Source organism: Glossina fuscipes, unplaced genomic scaffold (genome assembly GCF_014805625.2).
Source record: "Glossina fuscipes isolate IAEA_lab_2018 unplaced genomic scaffold, Yale_Gfus_2 28, whole genome shotgun sequence".
In the NCBI taxonomy this organism is placed as follows: domain Eukaryota; kingdom Metazoa; phylum Arthropoda; class Insecta; order Diptera; family Glossinidae; genus Glossina; species Glossina fuscipes.
In genome coordinates this window covers 16804080-16824699 of record NW_023998423.1, presented here as the reverse complement: position 1 = coordinate 16824699, position 20620 = coordinate 16804080, and the positions used below count along the sequence as shown (strand labels likewise).

Genomic DNA, 20620 nt, shown 5'->3' with positions numbered 1-20620 from the left:
TCGCTCTATGTGAATAAATAAACAATATTGAGAGATGAGCTACACACACAAAAAGCCTGCATACTTACATTATGATACTACTGTTAGGCAAAAAGGAAAACTAACAATAATCGTAATTATACCCTCATTGTGTACATATGTATAGAAATATTTGTGTAAGAGTAAGTATATCAAATCAACAAAGATATTATTCGGTATGTATTTTTTTATTTTTTATTTTTAATAATGCCTTACATCTCTATGATATCTTTCGACATAGTTGTTCATCATGTGGCACCCAAGGCTTTCTTGGGCTGGGAAAGTTTTTGGAAAAATCGTCTTACTTCTATTCAGCAAATAGTAATGGCCTATTATCGGATGGTAGACGGATAGTAATAGCTTCGTTACCTCTGTGAAACATATAGAAATATATTTACTTGGCCAAAGTAACTTTATATTCTTGGACAGCACAAGTGTGTCCTTCCTTCCGTCCGCCTGCTGTCAATAATAACTCCGATAAAAGTGTAATAAAAATTCGAAATTTGCATGGCAATGGTTCTTACACTTTATCTGTCTACGAACACGCCCACAATTAGCTAAAATTGAAAAAAAAAAAATAGTACGTCTCCTTTTCCAATAGCGATCTCGTACGATGTCAAAGCAAAATCACAAAATATATTTCGGCGTTGTAAGGTATCAAGTAGTCGGTTCACATCGACTTACTTATGACTTATTTCGCTTTACATTTTAACACAACATTCTAAAAATTTTCACTGCCAAAGTCGGAAAATTTTTAATTTAGATATAAATTTTACTTTATACATAAGGAGATAATATTTTATTTTTTATTTTTTTTAATGTTTATTATTATTATTGAAATATTTTTATTTTATCTTTTTTTTTCAAATTTAAAAGTAATTCCAAATTTCCTCTGTTTACATATTTACAATTACAATTTAGGGTTAAGAAGAGTACGAGAAAAAGCCTTAAATTGAAGTTCGATTTTGGACGACCTATATTTGTCTGTTTTAAAAAGTAAGCCTATGGCCCATCTTTGCTTTTCTAGCGATAAGGTGGGAAATGCTATCTGTAAAGGGTTCTAATTAAGGATTAAACGTACATCTCTTTAAAAAACCTCTATGAGAAAAGTGAAATCCCAGTTGAAAAAACAAATTCAGCATCTTGATCCAGGCCTTAAGCCTAAGATCAATCCCATGAAAGGGACCATGCGCTGGCGAATTGGGCACGAATCCTGGAAATGATATGAATTATTGTACTGCCAAGTAACGAGCATCCAATTGTCATTGAGACCTGCGTTTGCCTTCCCTTTATATAAACTTCTTGATATTTTTGCTCTGTCATGTATTCTACAAAGGAAGCAGTAAGCAGGCTTTCGTCAGCATTCTATTATTAGAAAAAGTAGCAGTCTTTTATAAGCCTTAATATTGGACAAGTTCATGACGTGATGACGTGGTTATAAAAAGAGCAACAAATAAATCCTTGCCTTAAAAACTATATCCCTTTTCCTCCTTGTCTCATATTTTTCAAATGTGATCGTCCCAGCAGAGTAAATGCTCTGATGGTTATTATTGTCTTCACAATGCGTTCACTTTTTTTGCTCTGACCATCGCTTCAACTTGCGACTCTATTTCGATTATACTTGTTTGTTGTGTCTCTGCGTATATCGTGAGCGCTACCAAAGGCTTACTCTGTAGTGAAAAAGAGAATATCTAGGAAAAGATTTCTTGACAAGTAAAAATTTTTATAAAATATTTCCAATATATTACAATCGAGGAATAAAGCTTCCCGGAGGGGACAACATATTTTTCAACCAATCTGAATAATTTTCCCCCTCACAATATTAAAAAATTTGATCATCTTCTCCTCTTTCTAAATGACAGTGCTTTAAAGTGCACACTATCCATTTAACACTTTCGCTCAAATAATTTTACGCACAAAGTTCTAAGTAAGTAAAACTGATAAAATAATTTTCGCACAAACGAAAAAATGTGTAATACTCTGATCAAAAAGTAGGATCAATATTCAAGTTAAATTGTCGAATTGTGTCGAATTGTATCGAATAAGAGAAATTTTTTTTTTCACTGTAACGGACATATACCTCGAATTTCGTATTTGTTCCGATTTTTACAATGTGCGATTTTATTTATTTATTTATTTATTTATCGAACGCTTTATTGCGGGAGATAAAGTTTTAATCTACGTATATGACCCGGAATTGGCCGATCAATCGTGCGGAAGATGAGCCGAAGACCGAAAAAACCGCACCAAAGTCGCTCAAAGATCAAGGCAATGTTAACATTTTTATTCAATCATCCTGGTCTGGGGCGCTATGACATCCTTCTCGCCGGCCAAACTGTTAGCAAGGAATATTGTTTGATTTTGAGGATTAGTTTGGCGACCAAATAGATTTAGAATAACAAATGCACTCAAAAACGGAAAAAATTAAATGAGTTTTTCTCTTTGGATACAGTATGTGTGCGAAGCATTTGTATAATCACGCGCAAAGTGCTCTCAAATGGTATAAAAATACGATGTAAAACATATTCGAAACATCGAGTGAAAGTATCTTTCCCTTGTGTTGTAATCAAATGTCATGGTCACGTTGTCCACGGGTATTATCATAATCAAATTGACTGAAGGCAAGTACGTCTCCTTTCCTATTCGTATTTTCTCTAGTACATTTTTTTTTTCAAAATGGCCATATAATTCTCCACCTGAACTGTTGCGGCGAATGAATACAAAGCAAGAATGAAGTCTCCCGCTCCACTTAGTAATGAGTATTAATAAAGACAACTCACGACAAAGACATCTTCTCTCCCAGTGAAATTTTTTTTGAAGTGTTTTTCCCGGAACTTATTGCGAATGATTTCGTAGTGCCCTTTCGCCTTTCCCATGTCCCCTCCCCCATAAGTTTAACGCTGGTTAGACAAGTGCCAATTTAATTAAGAAACTCATCTTCTACAGATAATTTGTCGCTGTGTGTACAACACAAGGCTATTCACTTAGTCTAAAACACCTGAGTCCAGCAATGAAAGACGCCTTTAATTAGTCCTAAATTTGTATTTTTTTTTTATTTTTTTTTTATATGACAGGTGATATCGGAAATATAGGCAAAAGGTAGATAGGTTAGATTTTCGGGAACCATTATACTCTACATCACTTGTTACAGAAGAATGTATATTAAATTTGCGCAGCTTTGTACGGCTTGGGATAGACCCATTTTTTATTAAAGCGATCGATTCAGAATCGCTTTCTGAAAAAAACGAAATTCTTGTCCGCCCGTCGGTCTATCTTGTTTTCTTGTGTTCAACCTATAGATCGTAGTTTTTGAATTTAGTATACAGACGAACGTAGACTCAAGGAGGAACATTGCTGAAAGGTTTGCGGATCGGACCACTTCTTTCAAAGATTTTCACGTAATGCTTTATTTTCAAAGACATTATATGAATACCTATAGGGTGGTCCAGGTTACCGCGGCTCGCTACAGTGTTTTTACTTGTCTTCAACTAAAAATATGCTAATGTCGGATTAATGTCAATAATAAGGAGACGATAACAGCAACGGGCACTCTAAGACATTGTATCCCGAATTTACGGAGATTTTGGTAAGGACTTGAAAAATTTTCTTCTCCTTTAGTGGAAACAAAAACTGAAATTACGAAATGAAAAAGTGAAATTGGAATTACTACGAAGGTTCGGTGAAAAAAAGTGTTAAAAAATTTTTTGCCTATGTTTTCAAAATTCGTTGAATTGTTTTTTTTTTGTTTTTGTTGTCTTGTATAAATCTCCAAATTGAATCCTAAAGAGTTATGTAGTGAAAAATAAAAAAAAACGGGAAAAAATTTAATTAAAAAACTGAAAAACTTGTGTATAATGGAAACGATTTACTTTAAATACAAATAATAATATGAATAACTGTAATAAATAATTTAATTAATTGAAACTATAATAATACACAAAAGCAACCGTATACATGTGTACACAAAACAAAAAAAAAAAAAAAAAAAAAATTTCAAAAAAAAAAAAGTTTTACATATATTTATATATATAAATATATATATATATATATATATATATGTACGTATATATATATATATATTTGAAAGCTAATTGTAATTACAATTTAAAAGTAATTAAGTAAAATAACTGCCAACTACTTAAACAACAAAATGAAGAAATCATTGAATTAAAAATAAAAAAGCAAAACAATTCTTAGAAGATGACAGAAAAAAAGAATGCCTTTAATAAACTCATAAAAAAGAAAGCCGAACAAAATAAGAAGAACAACAACAAGAACAACAATTACTTAAAGTTTAAGTAAGAAAACAGAAGAGCAGATCATAACGAAATCTAAAAAGTTGTACATAAAGACAAAACCTATATACATGTGAAGTACAGGTACACTTCCATAAATGCAAAATACATGCATAATAATACATACATAAATATAAATATATATACATATATATATATATATACATTGTATATATGCATATGTATATGTTTATCCAAAAGTTTGCATATGCATTGTACATATATATATACATATATATACATGCATATATAAATTATTACATAAAAATACATACATATATATATACGTACATCCGCATGCATATATTTATATATATATATATATATACATACATGTACATATATGTATGTATACGTATACATTCACATATATATATATATATATATATATATATACATAACTTTGTTGTGCACACAAAAATTGTGTGTTGCAATAAGTAAATGCAATAGTAAGACACATACACACAAACACATGCATCCATACACATAAACAATTGAAACTCATTTTTTTTTCTAGAAAAATTTGTAAATTGATGAGAAGAAAAAACCAACAAAACTAAGTAAATGAATAAAATTAGTGACCACAAGTAAAGGAGAAAACGACACAAAATGACCAAAAACTAAAATTGAATTATAATTAGACTATACATTTTTTTAATATTACTAATTGTACATTAAAATCATTTTACATAATTTTTTCTTTCTTTCACTTTTGCAATAATTAATCAATGTATAAAGTAAATGAAATCATGAAAATCGTATTCGCTTTAGGGCGAAAAATGTAAGATTCTTACCATCTTAGGGAAGACATCTTAAAATGTCTTTTTCACTAACTAAGTTCATGTTTTACTGGAAGGCTCTCCGTTTGGTTCGCCCTGGTTCTAAGGTTTTTCTGGCAAACGTGGTGATTAAATTATTTCCTCGTCTCTAAATGTAAACTAATCCGAATGCGTCCATATTGCATGCCAGGTTTGTTGGTGTGTTTTCACTTTCTTTCGTGGATCTAAAGGCGAAGTATGGGAATGACATTTCAATTTTCTCTATAAGTTGTTAATAACCGTCGGAATTCCAACTATAAATGGACATACAGACAGACAGATTTCACAATATAAGGTAGACGATGACGATTCACATTACCGGGTTGTTTTGGAAACTGAACACGCTCAAATAAGCGATATTCGAAACATACCCACATTCTTAATAATTATTTGCATGGTGGGGACTTTGTCATTAGTTTAACTTGTTCTAAAAGTGGCGGACTAGTAACTCTATGTCTTACTGAAGGACTTCAATGTATTTGATTTTCAATAACTTAATACTTTCACCGGCTAAGTCGTTTCTTATGTCGTCTTGTTAAAGCTACTAGCGTTAGGAAGCTCTGCATGGAAGAGCTATCGAGAATAACGGAAAATATTCGTTTCCACGCTTCTTTTGTGTATAGTCAGGAAGTCCCAACATCCACGTGATGTGAATAGGTCTTTTACGATTTAATGATCCACAGGAGAGGTATTAGTAAGGGTGGGAGCACCATCTTGCCTTGTTCGTAAAGTTTTGTGACCATAGAGTGACTCCAGGCTGCATAAATGAAAACCTAAGGCTTCTGGCGATTCGGCGATCAGCGAGAGAGATATTAGTGCAGCCGAGCCCACGGTGTTGTTGTGCCTATAAAATTCGTTGACCGAACGAAATATGAGCAGAAAAATGTGAGTAACACTTTCGGGAAGAATGGACTCACTGCAGGCAAAGGTGACTTTAAACAGTGTAAACGGAAGTCGAAAGCTTATAAATAGATTTGTTACGATTCAACGATTGACAAAACAAATATTACTGTCTCTGAGATCACGGTGTTGCTGTATTTATAAAGGAAGAAAAGCTGAGTAACAGTGCAGGAAGTATAGACTGTCCGAACGCACTGATCACTTCAAGTGGGTAAAGAAAAAGCTAAAGCTTTGTATATTCATCAGTTTGGGAACTACAAGATTTATTATCATGATACTCAAGAGAGAATTTATTTGCTAGGAACACCTGCTGGCAGTTTAACTGCTTCTAGAAAGTCTTCAGAACATTTCTCTATCCTGGCAGCTGAATACGGGTCTTCAGAGAGTTTCGTGGAGCTCATAGTTACCGCAAAAGCAAGGCAACTTCAACTAATAATGTATTTAACGAGTCTACCCCTGTCAAGAGCTATTGCCTTTCCGCTTTGTAATTGACCCGTGTATCATTGGATATGTTGCAATGAAATATGAATTACTGTACGTAAAACTAATGGGCGGACAGACAATGATCAATATGTGCTAACAAGGAACTCTTACGCTTCATGAAATCACCAAAAAAATATATTTATAAATATTTCAAACGACATGAAAAACTTAATACATTTCTGTCCTTTGATGGTGGGTGTTGAAAAAAAGAAAATAATAATTTATTTTCAACAAATAAGTTACGACATTTTTTTTACGTACTTTCGCAAATTTTTTCTGGTTTTTCAATTATTGAAATAATTGTTTTAAAAGAGTTTTAATTGTGAACAAAAAAACAAAAAAAAAAAAAACAAAAAAATGAAAAAATTATTTTATTATTTCTTAATAATAAATATTTGTCGTTCATTTTAATTATGAATTATTAGCAAATTTTTAGCCTAAAAGCATAAGTAAGTGCATATTATGTTTTTCTTTTTTCTTTTTTTTTTTACTTAAACAAAAAACGAGATTCAAAAAAAAAATTATAAATAAAAATACAGAGCAAAAGGGGTTTCAATGTAAATGTGAGAATAATAATAACAATAATAATAATAATAATAAAAAAAATGACAATTTTAAATAAATACGAGAAACACTACATAAAAAATACATATATATGTAAATGAAATTAAATTGAATAATATCATTTTCAAGTAATGCAATTAGTTAGCTTAATAAATCTGGTTAACTGTTTTCCAATTTCAGTTTATCAAGTACTCGTTTAATTTTAATTATTAAAAGTTTTTATATCCTCCTTCGCCGCGTTATATTACAAGGATATATTAGGTTTCTGCGGATGTGTGCAACACCCCGAAGAACTTGAGGTAGATTCACCTTTTTGTTACGGACAGATAACCTTAAATCGATTCAGAAAGTGATTTCGAATCCATTTAGTTCAGACAAGTGATTCCGAATCCATTTAAGCTTGTCCTGTCCCCCTTTTCAAAAAATTAAATATTGAAAATTTTTCAGATCCACTACTTCCCATAAAATGTTTTATTTTGAAAACGCTATGGTAGGCTGATGTCGGATATTTTTCATTTTCATTTTCATTTCATTTATTCATTTATTAGGCATTTATAAAGCTATAGGCCTATTTACCTAATTATGTAGACAAGTTTCAGGTGCAAAAAAAAAAAAAAAATTATAAGTGAGTGTACAAGTCAAATAAATGGCTACTAATGTAACCATCTTGCTTTATCAGTTCTTGTAAACTTATTGAAAGAATAATCGAAGGATTTTAGACTTGGTTGTAAGGCATGTCAACACGAATACTGAAATATCGTTCGGCTGATGAGTTAGACAAACGTGGTATTAGTATGAAAAGGTTTCTATTCGATTTAGGTAACTACGGTCAGCCAAATAAATGAGTTGGGCTCTAGTTTGAATGATTTCTTATGAAGGCTTATAAGCAACCTGAATTTTAGATAATCAGGAGAAGAGAATTTTAAAAAAGGTTGAACGAACGAGGGGATATATGGTTAGCAATATTTTGAAGCCTACCCAAGTTATACCTTGGGCATCCAGTAAAGAGTTCAATACTGCACTTATAATGCGTCATGTAGAGGGAATTCCCAATGGTATGTTTAACCTTCAGAGGCAGATATACATTTAGATTGTACAGTTTCCGCAAGATAAGAGAAATTTGAGCAGAGACATTTGTGAATGTCGTTGTTAAAAGTTGATTTTTTAGTCCAAGCATTGCATTGAACCTACAAGATCAATGGAGTACCCAAATCTTCTCATATTGAGATTGAATGACACAGCTCAGGGTATTTAATGGTGGATCGTGGCTTTTTTTTATTTTATCTTTTAAAAGAAGCAAACCTATTCAATTTATAACTGCTCAGAGAGAAAGAGAGCAATAAAAGGGGAGAGAGAGAGAGAGAGAGAGAGAGAGAGAGAGACAGACAGAAGGAGAGGGAGTGAGATAGCGGTGGTGAGAGAGAGAAAGAGAGAGAGGAAGAAAGAGAGAGAGAGGGAGAAAGAGAGAGAGAGGGAGTGAGTGACAGAGAGAGTGAGAGAGTAAGAGAATTTTCCGAAACTCACTTTTTACCTAATTTAATAAATAATATCGGAAAACTCGTCTTAATAAAAGGATCTAAGGTGGAATCAGGTAGTTCAAGTGAGCTAGTGACTAAAAGAATATATATCAGCTTTTGGGAGATCTTTTCCTCCTCTTCTCTTTCGTTACGATTTCGATTTTAGTCAGGTGATCTTAAAAATTGCCAGAACTATTTGTGAAGTCGCTTTGAAGACGTTTTAAATACAAAGCATTTATAAAGTGAATATAATAAACGTAACTGTGTGTACAAAGAACAACATTTCTGTGCCCGTTAGCAAAGTAAAGCTGCGAATAGAAAATAACAATTTTTTTTATTTTTTCAAAAAAGTATTTAATTATTATTATTAGTTTAATTAATTTAGCCAGAGAAATAAATTCCAAAACTAAAACCAGCATTCCTTATGCTAACACGTTTATTGAGATTTGAACCCACAACCATTGAGTTATTAGTCGAGACCTCTTCTCACATCATGTTGTACTCAACAGGCATTCAACTTTACCTAATTAAAGACAATGTATTTTCATAGGAAGAATGTCCAGAATAATATTTACTAGCCTTGGTTTTGTATGGGCGTGGCTGACTTTTTCTTGCATAAAATAAATTTAAAAGACTTCAGACTATATTTCCCAATTTATAAGTAACGAGCTAACTTCCACAAGCTTTTGCTCGCAACAGACACGCAAACCGACGAACGTGGCTAACTGAATTCAGAGTTTGGCGCTGGTCGCTGAAGTTTTTGTTTGGGGTGTTGCAAACATTATAAGAAAGTGAGTGTATACCCATCTTCCGGCGTTGGACATTAAAAGACTTACTCCAAAGAAAAGCTATCTTGTTCGCCTGTTTTCCTTTGAACACGCTAATAGATCACTTGTGAATCCAACAGGAAGCACGAAATCACGAAAGCAGGAGAGAGGATCTAAGTTCTACTTTATGGAGATTAAAATTTGTCTACCATTTTGTTTTTTTTGCTTTATGAATTTTATTTATTACAATTTTTTTCTTATCATTTTTAAGAAATTTTGCATTCTTGTCCAATAACACTGTTTACTTACCCTACTTGAAACTCTTTTATGCTAAAAACTGAAATTTTTGTTAGTGGAAAGGTAATCAAATTTTCTCATATAAACAATTTATATTAAATTTCACAAATCTTAGCTAAAAAAAAAGAAGAAATAATGTTAAAGGAAAATATTTAGATATAAAAAATTTATTATTATTAAAAAACAAAAAAAAAAAAGGAAAAGAAAACAAAATATGAAAAATGGAAAGAGAAAGTCACAAAATAATAATCACATCGATTTGGTTGTGTTGCTTTAAGGTACGGGCCAGAGTATAATCTCATGAAATGAATAAATAGGTGTTGTTGTTATATAAAAAAAAAAAAAAAAAAAAATGAAAACAAACTCGAACTCTGGCTTTAACTTAAATGAATGTTAAAGCGTTTGCTTAAAGCTTTAAAAAGTTTTTTTTATTAAGTTTTCGCTTTGTTTATATAATTATTATTATAAATAATTAATTCTATTGTTATATAAAATGTAAAAATTTTCATTCTTATTATTTATATGTATTTGTTTATAGTAATTTTGTTAGATTTATTTTCTCATTTAATTACTGAACGAAAATTAAACGGAAAAAATTTGTAATTTCTATGAAATATATTCTACAAATATATTTATGTATATATATATATGTATATATATATATATATATATATATATATATATTAATATATACATGACTATGCGCATATATGTATGTATATATGTATATATATACATCATATATATGTGTTTCAAAAGAAGAAACAAAAAAGAAATGAAATCATATTAATGTAAAATCATGAGAAAAGAAAGTATAAAATAAAAAATCTTTAAAACGAAAGAACAAAAATTCGTAAAAAAATCAATCCTGACTTTCAGTTTTACAGAATATTAGGCTACCGCAAAAATCATAATGCCTGCTTTGTATGATCCAAGTTATTCAAATAACTTACGTACAAAATATGTCATCTCTCATGTAATTAAGCAGAGCGATTTTGACAAACATCTTTCTCAAGTGCTGTCGGGGTCTCTAGGGAAAATACGGTCAAACGGAGACCATAGGTAGACTAAGCTGCCTTCATTTTTTTCTTCGTTAGAAGGTGCTAGTTATAGTAACTGTCTGCGGTGTGACCGACGAACGTGAGAATCCCTCCCATTTCTAGCAATGTACTTAGCTTGCAATGCCATTTTGGCAAACCTAGACCAAACCTGTAGATCTTTTACACATAATTTGAAGCCGAATTTCCAGATTTCTTCTACTCTGAATTGTTATCCATTTACAATACTTGTACAATGTCCCCATTTAGCGGTTCGAACGATGAAATACATCAATGCAAAAGAAGAAAACTTCGTGATCTGATGCAAAAAGCGTCCACGACGTAGACTACCACTCGTTTCAAAGAAACACCATTGAGAATAAAATTTTATGCTAGCGAGCACTGAAGACCAGTATAAACTGTTAAATCAATGCATAGTGAAACTCTCATAGTCTTAAGTTTAGGCGAAAATATTCATTTCGGTTTATTTCGCGAACGCTTAGCCTGCCACCTCGTCATATGTGTCAAAAGCAGTCCAGATACATCACTGTATGTTGGTTGCAATGCGGTTGAATGTGTGGTCAATTCTTGTCTTTTGTTAGGCTGAAGCACGTGCAATTTACATTACACGCACGGAAAGGATTTACGTAAAGGATTTAATCGCGAATTCCTTCTGTTTCCCTCGGTCTTAATCGTCTGCTAGTGATAACGGATAATTTTACCTAAAACTTTGAAGAATATCTTAGATAAAAAAACTCAGCATCGACTATTTAGAAGAAATACTCTATACATTTCAACGGAGTCAAATAAAAAACTTGCCGAATACAGAAATTTTCAATTTAATTATGAGTCAGAAAGCGAATCGTAATCGAGTGCAAAACGATTGCACTTCGTCACTTATCTTGTTCTACCTAGGATAGAGAGAGAGGGAAAGAGAAAAAGAGAGTGAGAGAGAGATAGGAAGTGCTTTCGCACAAATTTTCTTTCCGACTTCTCTACTGAACGGAGAAGGCGGAGGGCTTCAGGATGGACGAGATTTATTTTTCGAAACTGGTTTATTTGAATTTTTTTTAAATAACTAACTAACGCAAAGGCACCCATTGGCGTAAGTAATTCTCTGCATCAATTAAGACGTGTTCACATTATTAAGCCCAAAGATTTATTTGACGAAGGGTTCATATCTTACATCTTATGTTACCCCCAAACCATTTAACATGCTTCCACTTATATAAACTCCTTCGAAAGGCTTGTTTACGTTTGTCAAGAGTAAAAAAAAAAATCATTATATGAAAAATCTTAAAGCTACAATTCCACAAGCTCAGCAAGAAAAACAATGCGCTCTTACTCTAGCATCAGAATCGTAAACTCAACAATGAGAACTTAGGTAATGAATATTTAATGCGCTTACTAATGATTCGCGATAATGATAATAATTCTGCGCTGCTGCAGCGAAAATAAGTCACCAAATATTTTTGTGTCCCATTGCGTTTAACAATTTTTTATTTATTTTATATTAATATGGTAAGGAAAAAATATCCGACGCGTTACGTAAAAAAAAAAACAAGCGTAAAAAAACAAGCGTGAATGTTGACAACAACGTACAAATAGAACAAATAAAACGTAATAGAAGTTTGGTAAGCTAGTTGGTCCTCATTTATTCTAAGAGAAGAAGAACCGAAATATTATGAATAAACATTTTCAACAATGTTTAGCTTATACGAAATCTACATGGAAGCAGGTTAAATACGAATACAAGAGGCCAAAGTACTCTATAAAGCGTACAAATATTTTGATTTGTTTAGGCTTGGGAATGCTTGTAAAGATTAAAGCATAAAAATGGAACTAAAAAAATACTGCAATAGTAAACATACGAAGTTTAAAGAAAAAAAAAAAAAAAAAAAAAAAAAAAAGAAGAAACTAAGAATAATACAAATAAATATAAACAAAGATAGAGAGAGAGGGAGAGAGAGAGAAAGAGAGAGAGAAAAGGAAAGAGCGAGAGAATTAAGTAAAAACCACAACTAAACAAAGTAAAGACGAAAATTTATGATCAATAATCGTCTGGCTATGACATCATGTGAGAGTGAGATCACAATTTTGTTTATATTCCCATAAAAAGCTTCACTTTTTATAGAAGCAAAGTGTAAAGCTTTGCTTAATAGGAAAACAAAAGTCTCGAGTTTGAATTGAGTACGCTTTACGTTGAGACAGGTGAGTTAACACAACAGTTAACGTTTGCAAGTAAATCAGTTAAGACGTGGTCGGCTAAAAAGCGATACGCAAAAGAAACAACAAAAAAAAAACAAAAAAAAAAGAGAAGAGAAACAAAAAAGTGTGTTGAAAAAACATTTTTTTTTTTTTATATGCTTTTTACTCAAAAACAATTCAAAATCAATTTAGATTTTTTTTTTTTTTAAGTATAGAAATATTTGTGTTTAAAAAAAAAAAAAAAATATATTACAATTTTTAATTTGCTTTATAGTGCGTGTAGGTGTTTTCATGAAATTATAGAAAGTTTTCTTTAATATGTATCTTTGATTTAATTGCGTGTTGGATAGATGTAAAAAAAAAAAATGAAAACAAAAACAAAAAACTATTTCTCGCTTAATACTTTTATTGTTTAACTTAATTCAAGAGTTTTTGAATCTAGTTTATCTCTGTATAGGTAAGCGGGCGTGTGTACTTGCTCTTCTATGTGTGTGTATGCGTGTGTGTGTGTGTGTACGTGTGTGTGTGTGTGTATGTGTATGTGTGTGTGTGTTTCAATCTATGTGTGGGTTTACTGTTTACTAATTTCAAGATAAACTTAATTTGTGCCGCTTTTGTTTGTCATTCATTCACATAATTGCTAGTTTTTTCTGTTTCAGTTTCCAAGTGTCAGATTTTTTTTTTTTTTTTCATGTACACTGCATATATATGCAATTAATTTTTATTTTTAGTTTTCAACTAAAACTAATTTGGTTTTGCTAGGTTGTTGTGCGTTCTCATGTTTGCGAAACACGAAATAACTAAACCAAACAACGAATTTACAACTTTCAAGGTCAGCTGTACAGAGAGATTTGGTTATTTTTTCTTTACATTGATTTTTTAATAAATTCATTCACCTGAAGTTTTTTTTTTTTTCATCTTTTGAAAATAAAAGCTTTAGATTTAAATGCTCTCCCACCCACTAGTAGCTATTAGTTATCTAACTGTTTCAATGACTTAAGTTTGTACCCTCCACTGCAAGATAACGTATACTTACTTAATACATGTCTTACAAAATTTATTATTACCTTCTACTCTTCAACATTCATTCTGAATTAGTTGAAGCAAGAGCGCTAATCTATACGTTCGTTGTTGCACCTCTGATCCTTGCAAAAGCCGAAAAGCAACAAGAAGGCTTATAAAATATTATCGGTGATAAGTTGTATCTTATAGGTATTAGTGATCTAACTGTTTTAGAAATTTAAGTATTTACCCTTCACTGCAAGATAACGTACACTAGTTTAAAACATCTCGTACAACATATAAAAATACTGTCTAGACTTCAAAAGACATTCTGAATTGATTGAAGCAAGGGCGTACATCTGTTCGTGTGATGTTGGGCCCCTGATCTCCGTAAACGAAAAAAACTTAATCCATGTTGACGTTGATAGCTTGTATCTTACCTAAAATTCCTCAAGCATCAACACCTAAGAGTATGGTAAAATTCAAAGCCATGTCAATCTGTCTGTCCATCTTTCCGACCGTCTTCACAAAACATTTTTGTAATTAATATGATTACATTCTCTTAGAAAATAGACTCTTGTTCCACCCACAAGCACCGTTGTATTAAATTGCTAAACAAATCAAAGAATAAAAGTTTGAAAGTATTCTTATCAACGAACCACAAAGAAACAAATGGCAAAAAAAGGCTTAAGAGTTCAATTAAAAGGTCATTCTCATCGCTCTATTAGCATGTTCACAGTCAATAAAAAGCTTTGGGATGCAAAACATATAACGCACAAATAGGAGGGTAAGGATACGATCTGAGGTTAGTGTAGATTGTGTGACTTGTTTATGGGTGGAGCAAGACGTGCCGGAGGTGAGATATAAAATAGCTCCAGTCATTGACGAAAGTAGAATTGAACTCTAACTCAATACGTCAACTTTGACATTTTGAAGGCTTAATATTTTCTAGACTACTTGATATAATAAAAGTGGTTGATTGCTAGCTAACCAGAAAGCATGAAAGAAGATGAGCTTACTTTTGTATCTTTCTTTCGATGCTTCTGTTTGTTATTCTATCCTATAGTTTTTCTATTTCTTTGTATATTCAACTTAATTATTTTTATTAACAACTCTTTCAATGCCAAGACACCGCAATTCTTTTGTATTTGTTTTTCATCTTTACATCTAACCGTTATTTGGTAGTCATGTCACACCTCTGCCTTCTTGAATTCTTTTCCATAATTTCACTTCTCTAGATCGTATAATTATAGTTATTTGTCGTTTCTTTTCATCACATTTGTAATAATTTCGTAAAGAAGGCCCAAGAAGGTAAAGAATCGTCTTCTACTTTGCACGCAAAAAAAAAAAAAAAATACTTGGAAAAATCGTAAACATTCATTAATCAATCTAAAGTTTAGCTTTGTTCTCTCTTCATTTAATATTTCTTTTTGATTTTTCTTTTTCGTTAAGCTATTCTTATTACTTTACTTTGTTCATTATTGCTTTTTAATTGTTACGCAGAATATTGTTCGCGTCAGAGAAAGACAAAGAAGATTGAGTCAAATATTTTTGTTTTATTAATTTCCCTTCCATTCGCCGCCTTACGTCATCCAAATAATAATTTAAAAATACTTATATCTCAATAGAGATCTTCAATTATTGACATTGCTGGCATTGGACATTAGCTGTAGGGTTAGCCTCATCCATTTTTCAATTAGCACGAGCAATATGTTTAACATATGTTTAGCATTAGCATTAGTGCTAGCACTGGCATCAACAATGCTGTTTACGTTAACAATAACATTAGCATTAGTGTGAAAACTATTCTCATCCATTTTACACTTTTCCAGTTAGCATTAGATTTAGCAGTACGTGTAGCTTTAGTCGAATTATTAGTGTTGTCTTTAGCGTTAACATTACTGTGTTGCCGTTTTCATGCTCATTAACATAAGCGTAAGTTTTATCATTACCACGGGCAGTAATAAAAGTCTAGTACTGTTTTTGTAGTTAACATAAATATTAACATTAGGCCTAGCATTAACGCAAGCGCTATTGCTATCATTAGCATTTGGATTATCATTATCGATTCATCATCCATTTTTAAGTTAGCATAATGCATTAGCGCTAGAATTATCATTATCCTCACTGTTACCCTTAATAGTAAGTAGTATCAATATTGCCGTTAGCGGTACGACTGACCGCATTTATTTTACATTTAGAAGTAGTATAAGCATAAGTGCTATCCCTAACATCAGCGTGACTATTGCCATTCACACCGTTATACCGTTAACTTTAGCATTGGCTTATGCATTTTTATTAATATTAGCATTTGTACAAATATAAGAATAAGTGCTTGTCACAAGCCCTTTGGCGTTAACATCGCTTCATTGTTAACGTCACTAGCATTAACTTCCGCTTTCGGTTACCATTAGCATCACACGTCATTGTGTTACCGTCAGCATTGGAATTAGCAGTTACATTAACATGAGGATTATTAATAAACTTAGCATTATCATTACAATTAACCGAAGCATTATCACAAGCGTTAGTTAGCATTAGTATAAGTAAAAAAAATTGCTTTGCCATTAGTACAAACTTTATGGTTATCATCAACATTAGCATTAGGTTGAGCATTACTGTTATTATTACGATTAATGTTATCATTCTGCTTAACGAGAGAGAACCTTAGCATTATCATTACATTTAACGTAAGTACTACTAATACAATTACCGTTAGCATTATTATATGGATTTCATTATTCCCGAACGAAACGAAATGCTAATCTTATCTAAAGATGGGCATAGTAGAATATTTACTAAAAATTATCAGCATTGATATGCACTTATCGATGACTGTTGCTATACACGTCTCTCTGAACGTGATTAAATAATTTTAAAACACTTATCTTAATTGAAAGTGACAAAACCACAACAATTTTTAAATATTCATTAGTCAAGTGAAAACCTCAAAATGAAAAATTCATTAAAATGGAAAACAGCAAAAAAAAAAAAAAACAAACAAACAAAAAATGTGCACACTTTAAATAAAGCGGAATTACAATTGGCTGAGGATATGAGTGAACTAATAAAAAGAAGAAAAAAAAATAAATAAAAACCAACAACAATACATGTGATAGAAGTTTAGAACGAATTTATGGGACTGGCGATCTCAAGTAATGGAGTACGTAATAATAATAATAATAATAAAAAAAAGGTGTAGAAGAAGGTGTAGCTTATATCAAACGTAAGGCTTTCCCTAACAAATACTCAAAACGTCCCACTAGATATGCTTGTAGGCGGTAGCGCCAGAGAATGTAGTAAGTATTAGTAATCGAAGTAATAGTTAAAGAACTGAATATTATACGAAAGTTATATCTGTGCTATCTATTACGTCTATCTATTTTAACTAAGCCTTATTTATTCTCATCGAAAGGTTTTATTAGATTTCAAATCAATATCTGCTACGTACCAACAGCAAGCTTTTGACAACAAAATTTTGATTTTTTTTTTTTTTTTTGCGCTGTTGCGGTTTTCTATTTTGAGGTTTTCTTAGGCATAGCTAAAAATAAAATTTGTCTTTTTATCGCAAGTCTTTCCGATTTTAAGAATTTCAACAATAGCTGGACCTACAGACAAATTCATATATAAAATACAATTAAATCAGCAGTGCAGGCGAAAATTGTGTTCTATCAGGAATGTAATCAAGAACAAGAGAAGTACGTTATACTTTAAATATTTTTGTGTAAATATATATATCGGTCATAAATTAAGAGCACAACGAACATAACAAATAAGGAAACTGTAATTGCCTTGAGACAAAATGTGAATAATCAAAGGGAAAAATAAAATAATTAAAAAATGATATGTCAGTGGACGGCGATTGAAATCATTTAACGATACTTAAAGCTTACATAAATCGAATTAATGAATAGCTCAAATTTCTGAAATCTATAACCTCGATATAATCGATAAAAATGAATATAAAAAAACACATTTATACATATATATGCATATATATAATGCACTTTTCAAACTTTTGCATGTCACTCGAGTTTTATAGTTATTGCGAGTATGTTTATTGCCAGAAGCGAATTGTGCAGAAATTATATATAACTAAACAGAAAAGGGGAAATTTGCAAGAAAAAATATGGACCGTTGAGCATTTCTAAGTGAACGCAATATCTTCTAATAAACCTTATAAAAAATCTCTATATATGTGGGTCATAAACATGTACGTAATTATTTTTTCATATATCTATAATATATTCGGTGATATACCGACGCATTTTATTGATTTTCCCTGCATTCCGACATATGTTGTCTCTTCACACGCATAACGCAATAGCCTTAGTATATATCAAAAGTTGCACCACCTTAGCGAGGGTAATCCAGTTATATTAGTACGTACTTGTTCGTCCGTCTATAGCGTTTGCACATTCATAATTGCGATCTGCTTTTATGTTTGGAATGCGCGTAAGTCTTTCCACGCTAATAAAGAATTTGAAAAAAACTGTATTGTATGTTGCGAAAAAGCGTCTTTGATGCCTGATGGCCACAAATATTGATAAATATTTTGTTGTAAATACATATATAAAATATTTCTGCAAATATATTCATTACATACATAAATATTATTTATTATTTATGTTTACCTAAGAGTGTATATATATAATATACAGTTCTATACATAATATATAGTTACATATGGAATGAAAGGATTAGTGTACAGCTTATCTCTCGATGGTGAATATAAAATTTACTTAAAGCTTTTTTTTCGTTTTCGTAGATATTGTGATATGTGAACAAGTTTGCGTTTATAGTTGTGTAATCACATTTTTTTAATAATAAACGAACTATTCGTACATAGCCTTAGGGAATAAATCATTTCCAATATCTCGTTCAATGTTATTGTGCGAACAATATTTTTTATCATATTATTATTCTAAAATATATCATAACATGATTAAGTATTACATTCGCAATCATTTATTCCATACCAAAATATCTTAATTCGACCATAAGTCGATCAGAGGGGGAATAAATTAAATTGTTTTTATTCTTGAGCTCAATACTTTTTAGACCAAATTATTTCCCTATATATGTATACCGCACATAGATAGTTAGATAAAGAATTTATAACATGTGGTGATTGCTAAATAAAAAAAGACAACAAAATAATGAAAAAAAAATAAATAAATACGTTAACAATCACTCGAACTGATATTATTATGAAAAAAACAGAAGACTTAAGCAACAAGCGTGTTTAATAAAATATTTTGTATGCCTTTTGGTTAGTGTGTGATCCAGCCGTAAGTAAAAAGCGTAGGCTATTTAAACTTCAGCACATCAATTCAATGGATTGTTTTCATTTAATTACGAGCACACAATCACTCAAACTTGAATTAAGACTTTAGGTAATAATTACTAAATCAAAGTTTAAAATACATATAAAAATTAATGGGAATCCAAAATATTGCTGAAAGCATTAACTAAAGTGAAATCGAAATTTATTTTTATTTTAAAAATAACAATAACAACATTTTACAGCGTTTGATTCCTCGTTTAAGTTTTGCCTTTGAAGACAATATCAACATTGTAGGTGTGATTGTCGGTATTTCAAAGCAATTTTCACATAATAACGACTTTGCAAAGTAATAGGTGTGGAGTATCTTTACAAAAAAAAAAATAAATAAAAAAAATAAAAAAAATAAAATTACATTTGTTTTTTTTTTTCTATTTTTAGTAAACAAATTCTATGCTCAGAAAGTTTGTTTTCCTATAAAATTATTTAAAAAGACTTTGGCTTACGCCCACATTAAATTTGTTATTTATTGTTCTGTGGTGTTCTTTTTTTAAATTTCCTTGAAAAAATTGTATTAAATCTCTTTCGTTTGATTTGAATTGCAATGCTATGGCAATACTAACGTGCATTCAATTTAAATCAACGCTTTTCTTAAAGTAGGTCAACTATAATACCATTGACTTTGATTTGAGAAAGAATGGTATAATGTTTTTATGAAAAAAGATCGAAAGATTATTATGAGAAAATCCGTTTTGGGGTCGGAATACTTGAATACATTTAATTAAGAGTCGTTAGGTAAGCAAATTTTATTTGCATGGACTTTTAACGGGAACAAAATGCAGCCCTGTAAGGTGGAAAGAAATTTGCGTACAATCTGCTACAGCTGTCGCTCTCTACCCACAAGTTCGAAGCTCTATATTCATATAAACAGATCTGGCATATATTCAATGTAAATATTTATGCTATTAAAGGGAAAGTCCTGTAGCAATGTTATTCTCCCAATCTTCTTCTTAGCGAAAACCAGTATCGTGCGCAACACGTGTGGGCAATAATGTCTACAATGACTTACCTTTACGGCGTAAACCGGCGGACAACATATAGAGCAAACAATGCGTTCTTCATGCCCACCAGCGGGATTTTACTTCCCTTGGTTAGTCCTATGTTACCTTCTAAGACTCCAGACCGTTTGCCCAGTTCGATCCAATATACATTCACATATATGCGAGCGAGCATCGTGCGAAAAACGAATGGGCAATGATTGGCGTACTTTCATGGTGCAAACTGGCCACCCGCGGACTAGACATAAGTTGTCCTCTAAGTTTCGAGAACGATAACTCAATAAGATACCTCTATATGTAAAACTGCTTTTTGTTGAGAGGAAGCTTTGCTAAAACCTTTACTTTCCTTTGAGACGAATATCCACATATTTT

General features: G+C 31.4%; 1 protein-coding gene across 6 annotated transcripts in view; it reads left to right on the top strand.

The window, feature by feature from the left end:
* Positions 1–13134: 13134 nt before the first annotated feature.
* Positions 13135–20620, top strand: part of LOC119636519 (filamin-B) — an 83351-nt gene continuing 75865 nt past the window's right edge. For 4 of the 6 annotated variants that reach the window (XR_005247152.1, XM_038031907.1, XM_038031909.1 and 1 more), the window contains exon 1: positions 13135–13361. The gene's annotated coding sequence lies outside the window, so the exon portion shown is untranslated. Of the gene's footprint in view, positions 17070–20620 lie in introns of all 6 variants that reach the window. The other 2 variants (XM_038031908.1, XM_038031910.1) reach the window with 2 other exon arrangements.